At 44.4% G+C, this 14,666-nt stretch overlaps 1 long non-coding RNA gene across 2 annotated transcripts in view; it reads right to left on the bottom strand.

Moving 5' to 3' along the window:
• LOC114876922 overlaps positions 1 to 14,666 on the bottom strand; it is a 91,981-nt gene that overhangs the window by 47,497 nt on the left and 29,818 nt on the right. Inside the window, exon 3 of one of the 2 annotated variants that reach the window (XR_003789472.2) lies at positions 11,694 to 12,168. The exons of the other annotated variant lie outside the window; for it this stretch is intronic. This is a non-coding gene — a long non-coding RNA (uncharacterized LOC114876922). Of the gene's footprint in view, positions 1 to 11,693; positions 12,169 to 14,666 lie in introns of those variants that run through there. 2 annotated transcript variants of the gene reach the window in all.

Below are 14,666 nucleotides of genomic sequence, written 5' to 3'. Positions count from 1 at the left end.
ACCAGCATCCACCGAACCACGAATCAACTGACTTTCGACCGTCCATCACTTGCATCGAGCTTCTCTATACGCGTCTCTCGCCGTGTAATTGCACGACAGAAACGTGGACACTACGTTTCCTGGCTTGGGATAGCTAGCGAGTCAGCATAATGACATCCCCTGATACGTAACCGACAGTTGACAAGCGTTCCGTTCCCTTTTCCGTTAATGGATTATCTTTCGCTAAAAGGGCTGTTGCAGGGTGCAGTACCTCATTGGAAATGAAAAATCAAGGTTCCTTTCTTTTTTCAAATTGTTTTATCGAGGAGCTTTACAACAGACCACGGTACCCATGGTGCGCCCTGAACCCTTCTCACCATAGAAATTTATACTTTTCGATTGCCATTACGAATTAACGATCGTGTGCAAGAGGATGGAAGTGCCTTATAGATGGGGGCAACGAGAAATATCATCGAATAATGAATATTCATGCTGACGAGTCGCAAAGCCATAATCAGAAATAGAAGGGAGTCCGTAAAGTTACTCCATGGAGAATCGCATGGCTACCATATTTTGTACGATGTATCCCCCTTCTAGAATGAATCTATACCCCAAAGTTCAATATCCCTCCCTTCAACATCTTCCAAATGAACCGTGGGCATTTTATAATTATGCTAGGACATCGTGGATTGATTTTCTTTGGCAATTCGGTTGCCGGTTAAATGTTAAATGGCGAACAAGCGACGAACTAGCAGGGAAGTGTACATATAATCTCCCTCGTACGTTGGACCATCGCGCGAATTATTGAACTAACTACGCTGTTATCCCACTAACATTGTGCAGTTGCGTAATACAATGTCGTTATCGCGTTTCGGTGCAATGTGCGAGGGAATATTTATCAGTTCGAAAGTAAACTTGGAGGAAAAATGATCATGGAACAAAGAAAAACCCTAAAACGAATGAATCGATCTGCAAGAACCCTTTCCATTCCCCGATTGCAGCTTCATTCGATTTGTGAACGTAGAAATCAGAGAACGATTCATCCCCCAACCCCTCTGCCGGTCGTAGGTAATCCGAGGACTCGCGTTTCGGCGTGGAAGGCAAGGCAAGGCAAAGGGTGGTGCAAGTAGAATGGGGGGAGGTGGGGTTAGCGCGGATGGCGCCATTATCTGGCGAGAATTTCAGAAAATATTCCAAGGCAAAAAGTATAGAGCGAGGCGTTTTAATTATCATTAACAAGGCCGGGCGTATAACTCAGAATTACGCGTTTATACGTAATAATACGTATGTACGTTAGAGGGTGTAGGTAGGCGGCGGACGCGTATATATACGTTCATATCCCGGACGGAAATGGCGCGAGGACCTACACGTACGTGTAGGTACATACCTACGTAATACCTACGGACAGCCTGGACGGAACGAACGGACGTAGAGACAGACAGACGGACGGACGGACAGCAAGAGATCTGCAACGCGCTGACTCCAGTGCCAAATGAGATGCGCCGCGGTGGGTTGTAGAGGTGGTGCCGCGCACCAGGCCGAACGAGCCTTTCCGGTGGTGTGGGTGGGCCGGCCGCCGGCCGGGGCGAATTCCCACCTTACCAATCCTATTATTAACAATTAGCTCTAAACTACTCTTTGCATATAAAATCATCCTGCACACCTCATAACGCCGGAATGGAAATATACATACTGCATGGTCGTCCGTCGGCCATACAGTGAAAAATATGTCGCGGACGAACCGCGGACCCGACTGTTAGAGGAGGAGAACACAGGCTTTCGTGATTTTACCGTTTCTCGATAGACGAGGGATGAAGGTGTGCGGATGTGGGCTGGCTGATTAGAAGACGAGGGTGAGTTGGTTGACATAGAAAGGAAGATTGACAGTAACACGAGGCAGATTCATAGATATATCATTTTAAAATTTTAGGATAACTGCTGGTTAAAATGATAAAATTTGGTACATCTGTCTTATAATCGATAAATCACGTAGTCGAAGAAGACCACAATTTCCAGCGCGTTGGTTCGCCGTGAATTTGAAAGCATCCTCCGGCATTGCCGTTAAGCAGCGAATATAAAAGGGCAATTCAGGGGGCGAAGGGTGGGCCAAGGAACTGCGGCGTGAAGCCGCGAGGGGTTGAAGTCGGGACAAAAGTAATGCAATACCGGAATATGTCACGAATTAAGCGGGGAGAAACTGGGAGTACTCTCCGGCATCGTCGTCGTCGCTTTTATTAGAATTATCTTTGTCACTTTCCCAAGTTTATATTTACTCCTTCTGCGAACCTCTTAAAGCTGTACCACCCCCCGTGGCATCCACCTTCCGCGCTTCCTTCAAAACCACCCTATTCCACCCCCCTCCCCTACTCTAACGCCTGTACGATCCATCCTCGACGACCAACTTACCACCCCCGCCACCGTACCTCTCTTCGTCGAAGAAGCAGCTACTCGCTTATTATCTTTACGAGTGGGAAGATGGAATTAAACTGAGTGTGCAGCCGAAATGTAATAATATTCATTACTATGCTAATGTCCGTGCGGCTCGCACCTTCGAGGGTTATGACTGCCGAAAACTTGCCTCGTATTTTTGTTATCTCCCACCGAACAGGGAGGCCTAACTTTCCTGATGATCCTCGATCGCTGATAACTGACCACACTGGATTAAACTCTGGGGCATTTAAATCATGAAGGTGTTAGTTTAGGTTCGATAGGATTTATTCTTTGTTCAGTATAATGTCGTTGGATGAATCAGACAATTTATATTTTAATTTCAAATATTAACTTCCAATTACTCACGAAACACGTTAAAAATTTATTTTAAAAAGAACATCTTGAGCCATGTTTGTTCCAACCGAACATTATGTTATAATTCAAAGAATAATTAAAACAAATAAATATCAAAAGAACCTCGTTCAGTCAAATTTGTTCAAATGCCATACACCAACTAAATTAATTCGTTCAAACACATAAAAATCTATGTCAATGTATTAAAAAAAGAAGCAATAATAACCTTTGACGCAGCACTTTCTCAAGACTATTGTTCCATAAAGCTTGAAGGCATACCTTTGACGCTACAAAAGGTGTATCGCGTTCAAAGGTGTATCGTTGCTTGCAAGATTTAATGATCGCAAATCATTAAATATTCCAAACAAACGAGCGGATTAAAAGGCCACAGGGAACGAAAGGAATAACCACCGTAAACTTTCCTTTTCATTGTTTTGTTGTAAAAACTGTGACGATTTTCTAAAGACTCGTGAAAAAAAAAAGAAGAAGAAGAATACCAAGGCAGAGGAAGAAAGAAAGAAAACTGAACTGGAAAAACATTGTTACGCCCGATGACGATTATTGTGTCAGCCGAAAGAATGAATTTCCCGGCAAAAGTTTTCGGCTTTAATTAAGGAGGTCCCTGTTCGCTGTTTTACAGCAGGAACTTTATAACGTCGGGATATTTCTCCGTGGGCGTCATGCACGATGAAAGTAAAGCCGACGGAAGAAGTATTTAATCAAGCGATCACCTCTGCCGAGTCTAAATAAACCAACGCTGAACGATGGGGTCGGAGATTACAGCGTAAGAAGGAAGGTGATAAGACGACACGGTGGGGCCTTGCCGGAGGAGGGTATCCTGAAGACAAGACGACTCTAAGAAGGGTTAAATTACTCCTCTCCTCGTTATAACTACAACACGTTTCACACCCCACCCCACTTCTTTTTACCCCTCTCATGTTCGTCGTAAACTTCCATGCAATCGCTGACTATATTTGGCGCACCTTTTTTTACTGACCATCATTTTGAAGAATCATTCTTTTTTATGATTTTTTCTTGTGTTAGTTTGTTTCTAATCAGTTTTTATCATTTTCTCATTCGAGGAGTTAATAATCAATAAACTTTCCTATTCAAACTTATTTGTGTCTGTTAATTGCAATTATAATCAAAGTTAATTTTCCTTGAAGAATGCAAAATATTGAAAATACTAAACGGTCCTAATTTCACACCCAAGGGATGTATCATCTGCAAACAGAGAGAATTCATGTTAGAGGGAGTTACACGGCAACACCGTGACACCGTGTAAGTAAATTACGTTCACTTTCACCATGAATCGCTGCAGCTTCGATTCCATCGCACGTTGGATAAGCAAGCAGCGTCAGGAAAGTACGCGCGTAACTCGTTTGTGCGTGTGCTAGAAGATGCTAACGTACGGAGGGCGGCACGGAGTTTGGGGGGGTAGTTCCTCGTGTACACCCGACTCCACCTTATTACAATTAGCTTCCTTATATATCTAATTAGCAAGATTCTTGGCGCGCAGGGTTTCAGTGCCGAGTGAAAGACGGCAGTTGCCACCGGAGCTCTTCGCTCCTGTCTAATATAACTCCAGCTTGCTGGTACACTCGAGTCTCCAAGACGTAATATGCTTCGCGAATGTATATGTGTTTGCACATCCCACTTCCTCTTTCGTGACATCACGCGTAAACGAACAGGCACCAGCATCGATACGCGAAAAGATTGAACTGGTTAACCCGTTAACTAGTCGTTTGAGTAATCAACATTTAACCCAAGCCTGCTCAACTGGTTCGAGTACGCACTAACAGGCGCGGTTTGGTCAGGATAAGGAAAGGTCATAAATTAAATCGTTAAAATTGATGTGTAATAGCGAACGAAGACACCGAAAGGGTTAAAATTAAATTTTCCGATATTGCACCACATTTGGCCTAGCAATTTTGTAAAGAAACATATGTAACCTCTTTAGATGCAAAGTAGCCAAGATTCACCGATTTTATCTTGCATTTTATTGTCGGCACTCTTGTTACGTCCGATACCTTGAATTCACGCTGATCCATAATGTAACCATCGCGCAACATTCCAAAGGAAACAAACGTTCGTGTGAAAAAGATAATTTTCAAAGGATCCCTGGACCACTAACGTAGCTTGGAGCAAATTTGAATGAACGGCCGGCTACCGGTTGGATTCAGCTTACTTAATTATCGCACAAAGAAAGAATGGTCGGTGGAAATGTAAAATAAAGGCCGTACCGTGTTTTTCAGCCCTTTTCCAGCCCCTTCTACACGGCCGGGTCCAGCTTTGCCCCTCTTTCCCCTCGGTTCTTTTGCCATCTAACTCGTCAGTCTCAAAAGACAAGCAGGATCTTTCCGTTAAAGAGAGAAAAGAAGACAAAGAATGGAAGAAGGATGGTAGACAGAGGGGTAGAATGAAACGCGGTCGAAGGTGGCGAAGAAAAGGGTTAACTTTCCACAATTAATAGTGGCTAACATCCATTAAAAGCTAATTCCTTTATTTATGATTCGCTTCTCAATCTTTCTTCGAGGCAGCCCTTTCTTGCCAGGCCCACCACGCCCTTTATTTGCTCTTCCCCGAGCAACAACTTGTTACGAAAGGACAGTTACCGCGCTTTTTTCTCCCTTTCACCCCCCCTATTCCCCCCACCCGGTCGCCCTGCTACGAATGACGGATTAAAATTGGAAAAGTTTTTGCTACCAGGCCATATTTTTCTGCGGCCAGGGCCCTCCTTAAAAGTAATTACGTGCCTGTAGTATCTTTGTCCGCGATGATGCTAACGTTTGTCCACCCCTCTTCAGATTTCGAAGATAAACCAACGAGAAGAAACCCCTTCGACAAGTATTACCCCAATACTATACCTATTCTGCAGAGTATAATGTTTCAGACATGTATTTTAACCCCTTTCGAGTCGAGATTCAAAAGAATAGGTAGCTGAGAAAAATGAAAATTAAAAACACCGTCTGAAAGGCAATTAAGATAAATAAATGAATGAATGAATGAATGATAGAACATTTTCACTGGAAATAGCAATAAAGTAATAAAAGAGATTAACAAATTCTTGTTCGTTGCGTTCGAAATCATCTTTAAATAGAAATTAAAGCCACGCCTATTAGTTAGTAGCTCGGCAAACGTTGTCTGGAGCCTCGAACGGGCAAATTATTCAATTTTACGGCGTTTCACGGAACAGAAGCAGCCTGTTCTCGGCGAAGCCCGGCGGAACGGACTCGAAGAGGAAAGGAACAGCGACCAATTAAGCCGCGAAAAAACATCGCGGGTTTCTAATTTCGCGATACACGCGCCTGGCCAGAGCGGGAGTGGGCGGGTGTGAGTGGGGAAAAAAACGTTCCTTCTGCCGTGGAAAAGAATAATTATTCGCGTATTTGCGAGCACGTGAAAGACTCATCTGACCCGAGGAACGGAGGAGGATCGATGCGGACGAGGCTGAGAGACCGAACGCGTACACTGGCCGTTGCCGGCGGGTCTGCACATTTTTAATTGTAGCTAAAATAATTACACTTTGAGGAGGACCTGGCCGCTTTGACACCGAGGGCCGGCAAAGGCAACGACGAAATAAAAAGTCCGTCTGTGCACGTCTCGGCGCGGTCGTTGCTAGGAATATGTAATTCCCTGCTCGAAAGGGACACGCTGCACGCCTAAATAATAATAAGTACGTACACTCACCCCTACCCCTTTTCCTACTTTTACAACCCTCGACACTTGTTCAATTCTTCGTCTCGTGTCGTTGATCGATACTTGACTTCAATATCAAATTTTGCAGATTTTCTTTTTCCATTTTTCTTCGCGTTATGGTATCAAAATTAAATGATTAATAAGTATAGATTACGTTAGATTAGCAACACACGAAATTGTTCAGTTTATTCCGGAATCTCCGAAGAACGATCACGCATGTTCCTTCGACTTCAGGCTTGCCGACTCTCTTCAGGTTCATTTATCGTACGCGTTATACGAAAGGGAACGGTGGAACGAAAAAGTTCTCTGACCACGCCACGTAATCAGGCGCCTTTGAAAAAATATTTCGAGCTTGGACTTTCGCAGAATTACGCTAAACAGATTCCCCGTTCGTATCCCGGATTAATTATGCGGAGACGGTAACAGTTTTCCCTTTCCTATTTTTTTTTTTTTATTTTAATTCCCCATCTATTTCAAAGGTTGATGATTCACGGAAACCTGTATTTCGAAAGGAACGTAAACTGATAGACGACGAAATTTTCACCGAATTTCCGTTACCACCCACTTAAAAACCACCAGCTGGGCTACTTGATATTTCCTCGAATGTTTTCCGAGTGGACGCTGCGAGCAAGTTGCAAGCGAAAAAGGACGATTCGTCCTGGGAAACTCTTAACGTGGCAACTAGGAAAAGCAAGTTTCAAACACTGTCCACAGATATTCGAATAAAGTTGTTACTTTCCTACGTGTAATACGAATCCGATGAAGCGTTACTACCATCACCCCCACCGCTGCTAGTATAATTATCATAACAATCGTTACTGTTAGATCTAATATTATCTACATTTTGCTTAATTTCCAATGTATTTTTAAAATTTCAATTGCATAAAATTTCTCATTACCCCTGACCTGACGAAAAATTTATTACATCTAATAAATTATATATCGCTGCAAAATTTTAGTAGTCGCAAAGGCAAGAAAAATTGCATTATACGATACGAGAGACGGAACATCATTTTCATCTTTGAAAATATCCATCCGGGCGGTTTCGGTTTTCAGTCACTTGGTAGATGAGGTAGAGCCGGAGCTTAATTAAGATATGTATTTATTTTAATTTCTTTCAGAGTGTCGAGATGGTTCCGGACGTTGGGTAACGCGATTTGCTTACAGCAGCATACGTCTCTCGTCTGGAGGGAGAAAGATTTTTTTCAATTCAGGCGTAAGGAAGACCGGACCACGCCAAGTATAACATAATAAATATAGGGGTTGAGGGTGGTGCAGACGCGGCACGCAGCACAGATTGAGGGGCGGGGGAGGGGGTGGGGGGTTGAATCTTGCCGTTTTGTTTCTAGTACCACTCGCGTGGGTAGGTACTTTTTTCAAAGACTAGCCGGAGAAAAAGTGCTCTTCTCGAAATAAAATTAGGAAACTGTATCCTTCACCCCTTTGAGAAGACACGTTTATTCTCCTTTTCGTTGTTTTTCCGTTCCATCTCGTTAACCCCTTTATTCCGTCGGAGTCGAGCGAACAGTCTGAAGGATTTCCCTTTTCTTTCCCCGTCCTTTGTGCTTTTCGCAGAGCCGACTGCACTTCTGCGCCCTCTGTCAACGAGCCCACCGGCATGGGTCTGCGTTACGCCGTTTCTCTTGCTTGCCTCTACCTGTTTACGATTCTAACGGGAGTTCCTCGCGATTAATTTACATTACATCGAGTCGCGGCGGTAATTAATTCCTCTTAATTAACTTTTTATCCGTGGCGCGTTTCGAGCGGTAAATAAATCATCACCTAACGTAGACGCCACGTGGACGAGGCGGATATCTTTTTTCTAATTAAAACTCGGCTTGGTCAACCGGAATGTTAAGTCGGCGTCGATGAGAGAAAGCTTCGAAGAAACTCGCCAAAAAGGCTGCGAACTCCTTAATCCAACCACGTGAACGAACGATAATTGATACGAATGGCCGCGAGACGCAGCACAGGAAGAGAGCCGCCCTTTAAACGCGTTCCCCTGGCCTATAAATTAATAAAGTATTCTAAACTTTATTACGACTTTAATGAAAATAATTATTAAATATTATGCGGGGTAATGTCAACGCGGCCGGCGTCGCGACGACTCGGTTAGGAACAGCCAGCCAACAGCGAGGGCTCATAGGAGACGCGAAGAAGAAAGGGGTGACCCCGCGGGCCAGCCCAGTCCAGAGGGGGGTGCTTCTGTCCGCGGAATTAAAATACGAGCTGGCCGTACGTTCTCATTCCGCGACAACCGTGACAACGAGACTGACGAAACGGCCTTATATACCTCTGCCTCCACGTTTCTGCCTCTTCTCTGTTGCTTCTCTGCCCCTTTTTTTGCCCGCGAAATCGTCTCGCTAGTTTCAGGATCGTCAACGTAACGCTCGTTCTACACGAGCTGAACTAGAGTCCTGCTAGCGACCGAAAAAAAAAAGAAGAAAAGCTGGTGATTCTTTTGTGTTAACAGGTCCTGTTGTTTGTCCAGGCAAAGTAGCCAGTGTAACGACCAACGTGTCTCTACCGTGGATGTATATCGATACACATGTTTCCTGATTTTTTACCGGCCCCGACACGTTGCGGCCGCTTTGAAAAATGGCCGTCCTAGCGGCTGGAAAACGGGAACGTGTCCGACTCGCTGTCTAATTTACCATTCTCTGTAATTATGCGACACTGGCTGCAACACCGTAAGATTTTTACAATATTTTTTGATAATCACACGTTTCGTAGGTCTGGGTCACAAGTGACCCTTCCAGTGTCGTGCAAGGGCTAAGTCTCGGCAACAGAGAGTTCCAATGTAAACACATTGCTTCCGGCGTTTCTTCCTCTTTGAAAGTAAGTACTACCGGAACACTTGTTTCAGTATCATCTTCAAGTTTCTCAGTGAATTTCTTTTGTCTCCTTTGTGGCGGCAAATCTTCCTCCTTTCAAAGTAAATTTCAACTGGAGAAGTAAAAAAAGTTTGCTGGTGATAAATTTGATGAATAAAGTTATGGAGCTTGTGCTGTGGAAGCGAGATGAAGGAAAGGAAGGAAAGAAGGAAGGAAGGAAGGAAGAATGTTTCGTCCTGGAACTACTAGTGGACTTGTCAATAAGGCTACCAAGTAGGTCTGTGTCTTAGATGCGGGATAGTTTAAGTCCTCTCTTTTTTATGACAAGTGCCTATCACAGCAGTATAAAATTTTCAAAAAATATAAGAGAAATGCAGCATGGTTAGATTTAAGGGAAACTTGTTCCCCTGGTGGCGAATTCTGAAAGCAAAATGAGTATGGAGTTAAACTTATAACCTTAATTTCTTTCCCAAGTCAATATTTTCCAAAATTTGGCTTACGCAGTTTCGTTGTCTTAATTAAAAGCAAGGCAACAGCGTCGCAAAATAACCAACGATGATATTCATCAAATTTAAGGAGTAGAGAACAGCGCTAAGAAACTTTCCTTTTAACCGAAGCCTACAATGGAAAGACTAATACGAGCGCATTTACGAGGTGACATTAGCCGAGAGTAAGCGGAACGATCGTCATAACCCGACACGGAACGGGTGGTGGCGTAGCTCCTTCCGTGGGTCCAAGTTCCCAATTGGTCGCCGAGTCTCATCGAGCCGTAGCTCGGGATAACCTCCAGTGATATCGCGGGGATAATTAAAAAATTAACTTTCTACTTAGCTGGTTCGCGAGGGCACAGTTAACGGGAAGTTGAAGTGAAAATTCATGTTTTTGAGGCGGGCAAAAGCTGCGGTTATTACTCGTTGGCACATGCCGTGGCCGCCGTCGCCGCCGCCGCCGCCACCGCCGTCGCCGCTGCGGCAAAAGCACAAAGCTGATGAGTCGGGGAAAAGGTCTCTAAATGCCTTGGTGCGCTCCTGCGGAGAATAAGGGGGAGGTAACGTGGATGGGCGAGAGTGGATCAAGGGGATGAGGAACGGGGTCGACCGAGAGGGTGGTTGCAGAAGAACGCGTGTACGAGAGGTGGAAGCACGTATGCCGGTACCCGGGGTACCGGTAACTCGCATTCGTACTCGTTTCACGGCACACTCGTGCATTATTTCCACGCGTACATGCACGCGCCTGCCGGTGCACTCGTTCACGGGACGAAACCAACCGCGGGAATGAAATTTTCTACGCCCCCGAGTACACGGTTATACATACTTATACATATATATATGTACACGTCGTCGTACCTGGCGGAGCTACGTACGCGATAGCAGCCTACTAGTAGTAGGTACCTACTCCTCTTCAGCCCGACGGTGTTGGTTGGGGGCCTGGGTGTAAATTATACCTCAACGGACGATGACGCCTTTCCGCATCCTCCGTGTAGCTACTCGAAACCCGCCAGGGGCAGTCGACGGTTCTCTGTGGAAAGCCCGGGACCCGGTGATTCGCTAGTACCACGCTAATTCTCATCGTACGATCGAGTTAACTTCCCTTGCTTTTGTGGCTTGACTATGCTGACTGATTTTTACCTATCCACGGTTACGTTTCTACCTCCTATTCTAGCGAATGAACTGAAGAATAACTACTGGAGAGGTTAGGATCTGCATATGATGGCGGCGGTAATAGGTGGCGCTTTCAAATTACGGTAGATGCAAGCACGTTATAACTTACTCCGGTACACCAATGAATAATTTATTTCTCTTCTTTTTTTCAAATTATCATAGGGACGAAATACTCGTATTATTCTATAATAATTACAACACTTCAATTAAAGATGTCTCAACAAAAAAAGAAATGAAATTATTCCCAAAGCGAAAACGATTCCGAATTAATTTCATATAAAAGAAGAAAAAGAAATATTTTCACAGTAACCTGGTCCTTCGAACCTCATGGGAAAACCAAGGGAAAGATCACGTGGATGGTGTTCAAGTAAAGTTCGACCAGGTCCTAGCAGTTGGCGATGGAAGGAGGGCAAGAAAAATTCTCGCGTAAAAATAATGAAAATTGCAAGACTGGCCCCCTCTTCTTGTACTACTTCGATGTGTACGGAGACGCGCGTCTCGGTCGAGGCACCCCTCAATTTTAACTTCAGAAACGAGTCTTCGCAGCAGCATCGCGGCTCCATCTTTGTTAGTTTTATCGTTGTTCTCGTAATGGGATCATTTGGATTCTAATACTATACCCAAGCGTCCGTACGGTTGCCAACGTCATCTCGGCTTCGTTTTCAGAGCACCTCTTCTTATCCTATACATACAACGATATTTTGCGGGATAAAAATTAGATAACCTTAAAGATTCGTAAACCTCGAACTGTGTTACGTATTCAGGAGAATTGTTCAAATCTACCGATATAACCTCAAATAACAATTGACAATATTTGGAAACAGAGTTAAAAGACTGAACAAAATTACACCTTTTCACAAACTTTTTCCGCCACTAAACATCATTTTGAATGTTAACAACAGGTTAGGCAGAGCGTAGCGGTCGAAGAAGGGGAAGGAATGCAAAGGCAGAGTTCAGGTCTTGGGACAAAGAGGTAAATAGAAAATGGACGTCAAAGCGGATGTCTCTGCCGCTTTTCACGCGATGTCGAACAATGCTGTCTCACGGCATCCGTGAAGGAGTCATCACCCTTTCTTAATGTCCCTTGCTGCTCGGTTGGAAAACCACGAAGCACGAAACAGCATGCACCGTTGATGGTCCAAAGTCGTCGTAGCCGCGGCAAGCGTAAACGCATACGCTTGATACGCACTTTCACAAGTCGAGGGTGCGGACTACGTCAAAAAAAAACAAAAAATGCATAAGAACAAGAAAAAAAAGACGGGATAATAGTGAATGGCTGGCATTTAACATTTAACGTTCAGGGTTCAGACGGGGTCCAGCTGGTGGTTACACGAGCCACCTCGTTTCGCGTTTTCCAGGCGGCAATTGAAAGCGGCCTGCGCGCGATACACGTCGCATTAACCCTAAATGCATTTTATGCTCCAGCTCGCGCGACTCCGAGCTTCCTCGTTCGAGAAAGAATGAACCCGGCTTGAAGAGGAGACCGAGGGCCAAAGGGGAACTCGCGGTGTTCCTCGGGACCTATCTTTCAGGTGATTATGACATAAATCGTAAAAGAAGCGGCTAGAGGCTGCACACGCTCGAGGAGGTCACACAAGAAGGGGGGCTCCCGAGCTCTGTTTGCTCTCATAATTAAGCGCTAAACGCTGCTATACCGCTGTTGATTTCATTCTAAATGATATGAAATTCCTTTTTCATCCACCGACGGCTGGTAAAGTGAAAGTTGAAGAACTTGAAATTGTTTGGCATTTAGTACTCAATAGTGTATTCATACTAACCATAAAATTAACCATAAATTAACTATGCAGATATCTACTAAAATCTGCTTTAATTATCCCGATTTTCTTAACGAGACTTTATTTTCGTTCGATGAAAATGAGGAAAAGGGGACTCCTTATCCCATGCCGAGACACTACGCTTCGAAGTTTTGTGGTTGCACGATACAGCGACGTTAGTTCGCGTATAATAAGGTGTCGTCTTATCTAATGGGGTCGCCAACGTGGGCTTGGAAGAGTGTATCGCCGTGTATAATGGTAATTACGCGTTATTAACAAGCCTCGGTGGTGTCGAGGGGTGGCGATGGTTGCCTCTTGTCTAATTAACTGAGTTTACCGCGACACATGCCCCCGTATCACAGCATCTTCCACCGTTCAACCAGTGACTCAAGATTTACGCTAGTTGGCAGACACTCAACCCCATCACCACTTTTGTAAAATCAACCTGACCGATTGATTAAACTTGCCATTTAATTACGTCATATTGATGAACGTCTAAAATATTTCATGTTCAACAAGAACACAGAAGAAGTTAATCAAGAAGAGTGGGATAAATGTAATAAGAAAAAGACATATTTTGTTTCTGACACGTGACTACTCTCATGGAACACGAAAACGTAGCCTCGTTACCGGGACGGTTCGAAGAATGCTGATAAATCAGACAACGTGAACAACGGCTGAGAAAGAAACGAGTAACAAAGACAGAAACATCAAAGTAAGGTTAGGATCGTCCCCCGGGTGCCAAGCCCCTTCCACCGAACGGGGTGCAAAGGGGGTTGATCCGCAACCAGGGTTGCGGACCAACTCTCCCCGACTCATTAAGTACGATGCCCTTATCCTTCGGAAAAAACCGAAAGGGGGTGGACAGAAAGAAGGGGCCGATACCTACGTATATGCAGATATGTATGATATTTTAAAGCATCGATATCACCTACACTTCGACGCTTCGTTATGCGTGGGGTGTATATTGCGTTACTTTCGATTCACAATGGCTTCTACCACCCTAGTTGATACTTGGGAGAGGGGAAGCAATGAATCACCGAAACATTGCATGGAATCGATAACAACGCCAACATCGTCTTCAATGTGCTACCGATTATTGCACTACCCCTGGTGATATCATTTTTAATATTGGATCTCAGTCAAATACGACAAACCTGGATTAGAGGTATCTGTGGTTCAATTGAATTTTAAGGTTAGTTTTAATTTTGATTCAAACCTAACCTAACCTGTTTCATTACCTGCCCGCCATTATTTACTAAGATTCTGATCGATATTTATATACATATGTTAGGTTATGTTTCAATTATTCTTCACAACCAACGTGAGTAGTATTGGTATCATTTGGACACAAAGGCAATTCGCTTTCAGACGTCGCATCCTCGCAAGAGGCAAGTAGCGGCCCGGTTTTCGACGTCCCCAAAGCCTCGCATCAAACATATTCAAATACGCAATAACACATTATGATTTATTTACCGATACTTTATACGAGCTCGCGAGTGTGCGACGCCGTGCTTCATGGCTTGTATGAATATTAACGAGCAACCGGCACACACCTACCAGTCTCTCCCTCAGCTAGATCCAACCCTCCTTGGACAAAGTGCGTGCATGCGTGCGTACGTGCGTGCATGCAAATATACATCGGGTTAAGTGTATTGCAACCGTTGGAAATCCAGCACCGTGTATCTTCTCTCCGTTTGTCGGGAATCTGTGGGCAGACCGCAGCCTCCTGAGCCGCAGCCAATATTGGAAGTATCTAATATGCTTTTGTAGTCTCCCCGCTCTCCCATGACTTCTGGGGGACGGGATTTCTACCCTGGATACACGTTCCATCTAAATACCAACGGCGCTACGGTAAATTCTATACTCGTTGATTTTCTAATCGTGATCGCATACCTATTATATAATCTGGGCTAAATTAGATTAGGTTATGT

The sequence above is a fragment of the Osmia bicornis genome, chromosome 1 (assembly GCF_907164935.1).
Source record: "Osmia bicornis bicornis chromosome 1, iOsmBic2.1, whole genome shotgun sequence".
Taxonomy (NCBI): Eukaryota; Metazoa; Arthropoda; class Insecta; order Hymenoptera; family Megachilidae; genus Osmia; species Osmia bicornis.
The sequence above is the reverse complement of the archived record's forward strand: the minus strand, read 5'-3'. Positions and strand labels throughout refer to the sequence as shown.